The sequence below is a fragment of the Eublepharis macularius genome, chromosome 7, assembly GCF_028583425.1.
Source record: "Eublepharis macularius isolate TG4126 chromosome 7, MPM_Emac_v1.0, whole genome shotgun sequence".
Taxonomy (NCBI): Eukaryota; Metazoa; Chordata; class Lepidosauria; order Squamata; family Eublepharidae; genus Eublepharis; species Eublepharis macularius.
Window position 1 is genome coordinate 12,130,671 of NC_072796.1, and position 10,390 is coordinate 12,141,060.

Below are 10,390 nucleotides of genomic sequence, written 5' to 3' on the forward strand. Positions count from 1 at the left end.
AGGCAGGCCTATTCTCACTGCTAACAGGCTTCTGAGGCCTTGCTAGGCCTTCCTGGCACAGCCAGATCATGACAGCGGGACAGTCTTTGGAGTGCAGGGCTGTGTGATTTTGGGTGATCCAAAGATTATTTGGGGGTGCAGAGGGGTGTTATGTTTCCCAGTTCCATATTCACAGCAATGTCTAATACAAGGTTCTGGGAGAAAGGTGAAATAGTAGGCCTGAGCAACAGAAGTATAGACTGGATCAGAACCAGCACATGTCCTCTTGTAGGGGACAGTCCCTGGAGTTCAGGTCTGTGTGATTTCTGGTGATCCAAAGATTATTTGGGGGTGCAGAGAGCTCTTATGTTCCCCAGCTCGTTATTCACTGCAATGTCTAATACAAGGTTCTGGGAGGAAGGTGAAATAGTAGGCCTCACATCCAGAACCCAAGACTGGATCAGCACCAGCACATGTCCTCTTGTAAGGGACAGTCTCTGGAGTTCAGGGCTTTGGGGTGATCCAAAGTTTTTTTTTCTGCTGCAGCTGCAACTGCTTATTGAATTGTTCTGGGGGCACCCTATTTTGAAGCTGTTAACTCAAGATCTGGGGTTTGTAGGATGACCCAGTATAGGTCCCCTTAGAGGGCCGAGTCTGCTGAATCTGGAGGTGTATAATATGTGGCCCTGCAGACTTCATTTTGGGGTGCAGAGCTTTTCATTTTCCTCACAATATTTTTCTACAGCTTTGCGAATAAGGAACTAGGAACTGCAAATAAGAAACTGGGAACCAACTTCAGCTTCGTGGTTTGTTTTCTTGAGGCAGTGAAAAAAGATGATAGCGTTTTCTCTTCGATTCCAGATATCATGGACAGCCAGAAAAACAAATAAGTGAGTACTAGATCAAATCAAGCCTGAATTTTCCCTAGAAGCTAAAATGACAATCGTTACTTTGGTCACACCATGAGAAGACAAGATTCTCTGGAAAAGTCAATAATGCTGGGGAAAGTAGAAAGCAGTAGGAAAAGAGGAAGACTAAAACGAGATGGCTGGAGTCAATAAAAGAAGCCACATCCTCCAGTTTGCAAGATCTGAGCAAGTCTGTTAATGATAGGATGTTTTGGAGGTCTTTCATTCATAGGGTTGCCATAGGTCAAAGGCAACTTGACAGCACATAACAGACACACACGTCTTTATGTCTAAAAGCAAAAGACTGGATTCTGTGCAGAATTTTTTTTGAAAAAAAACTTCAGTTTGTACAACAACAACAACAACAGGAGGAGGAGGAGTAAACTAAGCTCCATATTGTAAGTGCCATGTCTGCACATCACCCCACTCCCTGGCTTGGATGGCTGTTTAGGTTGCTGCCGCTGTGGAGGAAGAGGGGATGAAAAGAGGCCCCCCCTTCTATGCAACTGTTTATGTCCAAACAGATCTTTCTTCCTTGCACCCAATCATTCCAGCCTGTTCCGTTATGCCTGTAAGCAGACAGAGCTGAGGTGCCTAGGAATTACCCCCTGTGATCAACAGCCAAATTTGGTGCTACCAGAGTTTGCAGGAGTATAGGAGGGAAGCTAGGAGCCATGGGTGATGGTGGTGGTTCTTGGCCTCTGCTGGGCACTTGGTGCTTGGCCTTTGCTGGGTAGGGGCCGGGCACTTTTTGTAAAGCTGTCCAAGGGGCAGAAGGTTCCAGAACAAATCAGCACAGATAGGGACTGATAGCTCTGCAGGGGCATGTGAAGTAGATTCCCTTCTCTAAAGCTTCTCCTCTTTGGGCTTGTGTAGGTCAGATTGTGGTGGAACAAATTTCAGTACTGGCTTCTGAACTCTTCTCGGACCCTGTCTGTCTGTCAGTTAGGGTTGCCAGGTCACATTACCTTCCGATGGGGGACCTAGTACTCACCTTTCTATTCTTCTTAGTGCATGCGCTTTGCATTTGCATGCTCCAGGCATGCGTGATGACATCACTTCCAGGAAGCATGCGCACACTTAGCACTGGACTAATTTGGGCCCCAAACAGGTTCGTTTGGGGCCAAAATCGGCCTGCTGCGAAGCACAACAGTGCTCTCAGGGGGGCGCGATGATGTCACTCCCAGGAGTGACACTGTCACGCTGCCCTGGGAGCGTGTCTGGGAGGCCTGTTTTCCTGCCTTTCCCCCATCAGCCAGCTGTGTGGTGGCGGGGGGCAGAATGGGAGTGGGGGATCCCCTGCCCCCCCCCCCCGAGGGAACAGCAACCCTAATGTGTGTATGTATGTCATTTATAATCCACCTTTGTTACTGAAATTTAAGGCAGATTACATAGTGTGAGATTAGTACAGTCAATATCAAGGACGTTTCAATAAACAATGCAATACAGAATTGAAGCAATGCTGAAACAGAGCATAAGCTCTTCAGGCAGGCTGTTCCCTCGGGCGAGGGCCACCACAGAGCATGCACGTATATGTGCAGCTGTTGATTTTGCCCATGTGCAAGGTGGCACCTGCAGGAGGCCTTGTTCAGATGAGCGATTCTGCCGTGGAGGAACATAGGGCAAGAGGCGGGCCTGTAGGTAGGCTATGAAGAAGTTCCTCTCTCTCTCTCTCTCTCTCTCTCTCCCTCCCTCCCTCCCTCATACTACTTCTTAGTAGTTTTAAGCAGACTACTGAAATTTTTAAAAAAACTAGACCACATTTAAACGACTGTGAAAATCAATCACGAGCGCGTAAAATTTTGCAACTGAGTGATAGGTCTATTAATATCTGCTAATAAAAAAGGGAGTGTCTCCAAATGATCTATATTTTGGGGCAAAGGAAGAATCAAAAGATTCCTAGCCTGGCTGCATTCAAAAGTCAGGTGATTTAGAGCATCCACACTACCTACACCACAGTCAAATACTCTGTCGGAGTATGGCACCCTACAATTCCTCCCTTGCACAACTCTAGATGATAAGGCATTTAGGCATGCCAACGTAAAGCAACGCCTATATCGAGGAACAGTCAAATATGAGCAATAACCAGGAAGCTGGCCAGATGGAAGAATACCAACAAACTGAGTAGAGCAAACACATTGTTCTCTACAAATTGTGCTGCTGTAATCATACTTAAATAAACTTAAATAAATAATCATGCTCATAGCTTCTGGTCTGGTGACTGAATGGAGCCCTAGGGGAGGTTAAGGAGCTGAAGTTGTGGCTGTACATATTCATCCAGCATCAGCTGGAATTGACATCACAGCACCCTGTGCCCTCATTCTCCCATTTCCCCCCTGCTGCTGATTGAGGGCCAAGCTACAAGTGACTACCGTGATCGAGTGGAGTGCAAGTGGAGCGCAAGTGAACAGGGAGGGAGGAATACACGTGAGTCTGTTCACTTGCCATTCAAGTGTAATTCGTCACTTCTAGCTTTGCCCATAGTGTGAATTGCCAAAAAACTGGGCAATCCCCGGTTCAGTTGCACTATACAATAGTGGGAAATTCCACCCAGGAATTAACAATATCAAATCTTTTACCTCCAATATATATTAAAGTGACCAGTGCTCAACCAATTATATTCATTACAGGAAAAACCGTTTCATTATATTCATACAATTCCAACAAATAATTTCTAGATAGATAGATCGTATCGGCGTCACCCTCTGGGTCCCAGGAGTTAATAAAGAAGGACACGGTGGTCCATTGATGCCCCTGAGGAAGTCTGAGAGACAAGGTCTGCGGTTTTGACAGCCAGCCCCAGTTTGGGCTTTGTATTTTTGGATCTCCATCTTTCCACTGAGTCAACTAAAGGCCTTTGGAAGAAACCTTAAAGAAAAGAAAAAAGACATTTATTTTGAGAACTTGCAAGAATCTTTTGATACTTACCTTTATGTGGTCCCGGAGCAACTATCCTGATTCCTATTGAATGAATGAATGAATGAATGAATTGAATTTATTATTTTAAATGCTAAGTGTATTTTTTTATGTCCTTTACATTTTTACGCTGGATTTAATTATGTTATTGATTGATAAGGATGTATTGTCATTGTTACGGTCTCTGACCGCAAATAAATTCATTCATTCATTCATTCATTCATTCATTCATTCATTGAAAATACAGGAGAGGAGTGTTCCATTTGTCATTGATTATGTCTTTTGTATGTATTTGACCCATAGTGTGGGCAACCGAGAACGGGATGGGAGTTGGCTGGGCACCTGATAAACTTAACCCCACCAAAATGTCCCAGTAGGGTTCAGTGACATGAAGCAATCACTGCTGTGGGAAAGAAAGCCCACAGTAAAAAGTTTCTGCTGGAATTGTGCATGCAACTAAGGGGTTTATCTCCCCCTTCCTGCCACCCACACTGCACTTTAATTCAGACATACTCAGCCACAAGCATGAAGTTTGCTCATAACTCACCATTACAGCGTTGTTGTGGAGGTACAAATGACTCACTACTGAGACCGTCTTTCTTTAATTCCACGTTTGCAGCAAATAAGGATTACCTAAGAATGATGGTTTAAAAGCATGACATTGAAAGGTCAAGAGGTTATTGTACTGAAATACAGGGAGATGCACCCTGAGCGCACACAAAGAACATGCGCAAGAGCTGGCTTTTCTGAATAAATTATGTCAGGAGTTCAGGGAATTTCTAATTCTTCCTTGATGAGTGCATCAAGAAGAACCAATTCTTCATGTGCGATTTAGGAGCTCTTCTCTGCGCCCAAAGGGTGTGTGTGTTCTCAAGTGTGCAAGTGAGCTCTCGGGAAAACAGATTATGCTCACAGTCAAAAGGATGTATGCTGTCAGGGGTGAGGTGCTGTCAAGTGTAGAAGACCGCCCCCCTGCCTCCGAGGGGGCAGGCTGGAGTATGGGGGAGCACACCATGGCAAGCAGACTGAGAAACTGGGCAACATCTATCAGCAGTGTGGCTTCTCTGTAAACAGAAGTTGCTACGATGGAACTGTGAGCTTGGTACAGTATCCTCATCAGTTACCCCTCCTGCTTTTCCCTGAGTGCATGAAAAAAAGAAGGCAGCACCTTTAAGAACATCATAGGAAAGGCACGTTACTCCAGAGCAGAGCATGTGCCTTATTTATTTTCTTCATTTATAACTGCATTTTCCTCCTCATTGGTGACCCAAAATGGCTTACACTAGTCTCTTCTCTACTTTTTTCCTCACAACAACCCTGTGTGAGGTAGGTTAGGCTGAGAGTGTGTGGCTGGCCCAAGGTCACCCAGTTAACTTCCGTGACAGAACGGGGGATTCAAACCTGGGCCTCCTAGATTCAAGTCCAACACTCTAACCACGCCACCACACCGGATCTCTTTTCATTCACATGGGCCTGGATTGAGTTCTCAGCATCTCTGGATTTCAGTTAAAGTTACCAGGATAAATAGGCAGCTACAGGTCAACAGCTAAGCACATGTGCACACTACTCTAATAGAAGTGCCCAGGGCTTTTTCTCTGGGAAAAGAGGTGGTGGAACTCAGTGGGTTGCCCTCGGAGAAAATGGTCACATGGCTGGTGGCCCCGCCCCCTGATCTCCAGACAGAGGGGAGTTGAGATTGCCCTCCGTGCCGCTTGGTGGTGCGGAGGGCAATCAAAATCAAATCCAATTTATTACAGCAAAAGCCAGCAATATAAAACAATACGATTACAAGCAATAAATCAATATTATCAATACAGGAAAACCACAGGCATAAAGGGATAAGAGTGAAAATGGAATAACAATAATGAAAATAGAAAAAAAATTATGATGTTTTTTCCACTAAGAGAAGTTTACGTTTTCTGATAGCTAAAGAGCAGAATTTGGCCATAGCATAGGTTACTGAGCTCTGAGAATCTTCTAAAAGAAATTTGCGCAGAACTTCTGGTCTAAATTCCAAATAGGATTGCAAAGGGATGAATTTAGACAAAAGAGGTAGTATGAGGCGAGACCGTTCTTCACAATAAAATTCACAGAATAAAAGTATGTGAGTAACCGATTCCACCATATTGTCCATGCATGGACATAAGCGCTCATGCATTGGTATCTGCCAGAATTTTCCGTACAATACAGCTGAAGGCAATGCCTCAAACCGGGCTCTAGAAAATGCCCATCTGTAGGACTCATGGGTAATACTGGATAAATATGGGGCAGCTGAAAAATTAGGCCAAGATTTTAAGCACCTGAAGTTCTTGGGAAGTGAAGCTTCTTCATTTTGAAGTTCAATATCAAGAAGCCTCTGAGTAATAGCTGTTTTTGCCATATTCAGGGTTCCATTAAAAAGATCTTCAGGATTTAGGCCAATTTGCTTGATCTTGTTAAAGATTTGTGTGAACCAAGGTGGATAAGGGTTCGCAGCTAGGAGATGAGTTATCATTCCCTTTGGATTATAATGAATTTTCAGCCAGAGGAATATTGCCTGTTCCCATACTTTTAATTCAACTCTGGGTAATCCTGCCTCTTGTCTAAGTATTACATTAGATGTACTCTTGGGAGCACCAAATAGAGATCTAAGAAATTTTGATTGGACTGTTTCAAGAATCTTAAGATTGGCAGAGAGTCCAATTTGTGAGCCATACAAAAGTTGGGCCAAAGATTTTGCCTGGTAAGTTTTTAAGGCCATAGGGAGAAAGCCAGCGCCTTTCCTTCTAAACAATTTAAGGACGGCATTTGCACTTCTCTCTGCTGAAGTGGCTGATGAGGTCAGATGTGCTGAGAATTTGGCATTATAGGAAAAAGTTATGCCTAAATACTGAAAGTTCTTAATTTGATCTATGACATTTCCTTTCATATTCCAGATATATTTCCTAAATGAGCTGCCAAAACGAACAATTTTGGTTTTAGAGAAATTGTTAACAATTCAATGTTACATTGATCATTAAATTTTTCTAAAGCTCGCTTCAAGCCAACTTTGGTCTGAGATAAAAGAACAGCATCATCAGCATACATTAAAATTGGAACTTTTCTGCCACTAGAGAACACAGGGGCATGAGTGTCCGTTGTATGAAAGCATGTGATTAGAGAATTGACATAGATGTTAAATAGGAACGGGGCCAGTAGACAACCTTGTCTGACCCCTTTTTGGACTGGAATTCTTTTTGAGAGTCTGCGGTCCAGTGTAAGTCTTATCTGAAGGCTATTATTTTCATGTAACTTAATTAATAAAAACAATAGCCTTTTATTGATGCCCAAGTCAGCCAATTTAACCCAGAGGGCCATCTAAACTCCCCCTGTCTGGAGATCAGGGGGCGGGGCCACTGGCCATGTGACCATTTTCTCCGAGGGCAACCCACTGAGTTCCACCACCTCTTTTCCCAGAAAAAAAGCCCTGAGCTTAGGATTGCCAACTCTGGGATGGGGAATTCCTGGAAGGCTGGCAGAGCAAGGTTTAGGGAGAGGAGGGACTTCAGCAGGATACAATGCCATGAAATCCACCCTCAGAAGCATCCATTTTCTTCAGTGGAACTGATCTCTGTAGTCTCTCCAAGGGCAACCCACTGAGTTCCACCACCTCTTTTCCCAGAAAAAAAGCCCTGGTTACACAACATGCAAAGGAACTGGTGTGGGGTAAGAAAAGAACTTCTGATCCTCTGACTGTGAGAGACATGCAAGAATTCCGTCACTGAGTTTCAATTATCCATTATTGTATGGATTTCTGTTTCCTTGAACACCAGTAAGTCTACCAAATTACTTTACGGCAGGATCTCATTTCAGTACTAGTTTCTCTGAACACAGATGGCCATGCACACGTGACAGACGTAACTGGATGAAAGTTTTCTGTCTTGAGGAATCTTGGAAACTCTCTTAAAAGCATGCACAGTTTTCTCACCAAACTGCAGTTCCCAGGATTTCTTGAGGAAATCATGGTCTCAGAATAATATATCTGGCTAGTGTCTAGAATGACGCTACACAAATGCTTCCGAAGGTTTGCAGGAGAAATCTTCAGAGGGAAAAAGGGATTTTCATTTTCTCATTGAACAGAACTTTCTGTTTTCTTCTCAAGTCCTTTAAGAGGCTTTTTAAAAGGTGGATCATGAAACTTTCTCCAGAGGGTCCTATGAAAGCTATTGTATTTCACTTATTTTTCCCCACCATCCTGAATTAATACTGGATATAAAAACAATACAGTTTGAATAAAGATGTAGTGGTTAAGAGCAGCAGGACTCTAATCTGGAAAGCCAGGTTTGATTCCCCACTCCTCCACTTGAAGCCTGCTGGGTGACCTTGGGTCAGCCCCAGCTCTCATGGAGCTCTCTCAGCCCCACCCACCTCACAGGGTGTTTGTTGTTGTGGGGATAATAATAACACACTTTGTAAAAAGCTCTGAGTGGGCACTAAGTTGTCTTGAAGGGTGGTATATAAATTGAATGTTGTTGTTATTATTTTACTTACTTCTAGAGTTTTCTTTTTCTTTCAAGGAAAAATTTGGATCTGCCCAGTGGCATGAGATTGTGATTTGTGCACATCTTGTTGGCTACTATGCCTGTGCATTTTCCTGGTGGATTGGATCTAGTATTTCAATGTATCTCACCTAATTCCCCTCCTCAATACAGCCCCTGACCCACATGGCTTTTGTCCATTCAGGTGGTCCCACGATCTGAACATCTACTGGCTCCGGAACAGACAACTAACTGTGAAGTTTTTGCTGACAAAATAGCACGAATACACTCTTATCCAGATGCCAGCTGTAATATAGGCGAGGTGGAAGAAATGCTTTTCACACTGTCTGATCCATTTATGGACCATTTTGACCAGTTACAAGGATGGATGTTGACAGGATCCTGCCATCTGTGAAGGCCCCTGCTTGTGCATTGGATCCATGGCCATCTTGACTGCTATAATCATATAAAGACCACATAAACCCTTGCTGTCTATCATAAATCAATCGCTAACTCAAGGCGCCTTCCCTTGGCCGCTCAAAGAAGTGACTATCTGCCCACTACCATCCCTAGATAAAAATGATGTGACCAGTTATCACTCAGCCTTTAATCTTCCCTTTCTAGGCAAAGTGATTGAGAAAGCAATAGCAGTCAGGCAGAAAGTGATGCAATTGGCTGGGGACACAAGCACACCTGCGGCTATTTCCCCGAACTCTCTCCTCCCGCATGGACCAATTTCCTTGGAGGGGCTGATCCTGGGAGAGAATAATTTGCCTAGCAAGTTCATGGCAGATCAAGAATCAACTGGTGTGTGTGTGTAGGGGGGGTGGGATGGCTTTCCGCTTGGTTATGATCAAGTGCTCCTGTTCTGAGACCCCGATTCCATGAATATTCAGTGCCACACTGCTCACTAGGCTCTATTCCCTGATGAACATGCATGAAATTGCAGCATATGGTGAGCCAAGCTGTCAGATTTTACCTCAGTCACCCTGGTATTCTTAGACCGGAGACAAGGGGGTGGTAATCATCCTGGCCTGCCTTTCTGGAATGTTGAAAAAATTGACTGAGGTAAATTGTGAAGTATTTTATAAACTCGGAAAGCATTATAGAAATGTTATTCTTATTATAGTACTTCCCTCCCCATGGAGGAAAGAAATGGACTGGGTGCCGTGGATGGGCTGGGGACTTGGGACATCAGAAAAACGACGTAAGCTGTGAAAACGAGCCTGTCTGTTCCAAGGTAGAATTTAACTTGGATCCGAAGACACGAATGCTTCCAGGCTGACGTTCATGTTTAATATTTGCTTCTGCACTAAAAATAATACTTAATAGCCTGTGAACAAAATGATGGGGCATAATTTTTGTCTGGCTGTGACCTGGAATTAAATTCCAGTTGAAGTGGGGGGGGGGGGCAGGCTGTGCTATGAGAGCAATGTCTGCGCTACTCGGGAGGGGAAGAAACCCCCATGAAGTGAATGTGTCCGTCTGGCTTGATGTATATTTACAACTGGAGTCAGTGTCCCTGCTGGAAATTGCAAAGACAGGGAAAGCCCTTGAGCACCCCTTCCACGCCAATGTGCGTAATGCAATACAATTTGAATGGCGTGCAAGATGACCCAAAGACTCAGTCTGAACGTCTTCCAGGCTGAAAGGTGATCTTCTGTGAGCACCAGGCCGACAGAAGTCATGTGGTCTCGTGTAACTGTCTGGGAGAGAAACTGAGACCCCGGCTGGGACTAGGGTTACCACACCACAGCACAGCTAAAATCCTCTGTCCTGCTGATGCGAGGGCCAGAGAGGATGCTTCAACCCCATTGACATCACTTCTGAAAATGGAGTCTTCCTCGGACTTTTATAAACCAGACAGACAGACAGACAGTGGGAGGGGATACTGCTAAATTTAACAGTATTAGGAAAGCAAGACATTTCCCTCAATCCTCATGACAGTTGTGGGGGTGGGTGAGTTGGAACCAGTTGTGTTTCCCTCATGGCTGACTGGAGGCATTATACTGAAGGGAGGGAGGGTGCCTGCGTTGTATAGCATGTTGCCTTCTGTCTGGCTTGCCCACTCTAGTGGCTAGCTCAAAGCAA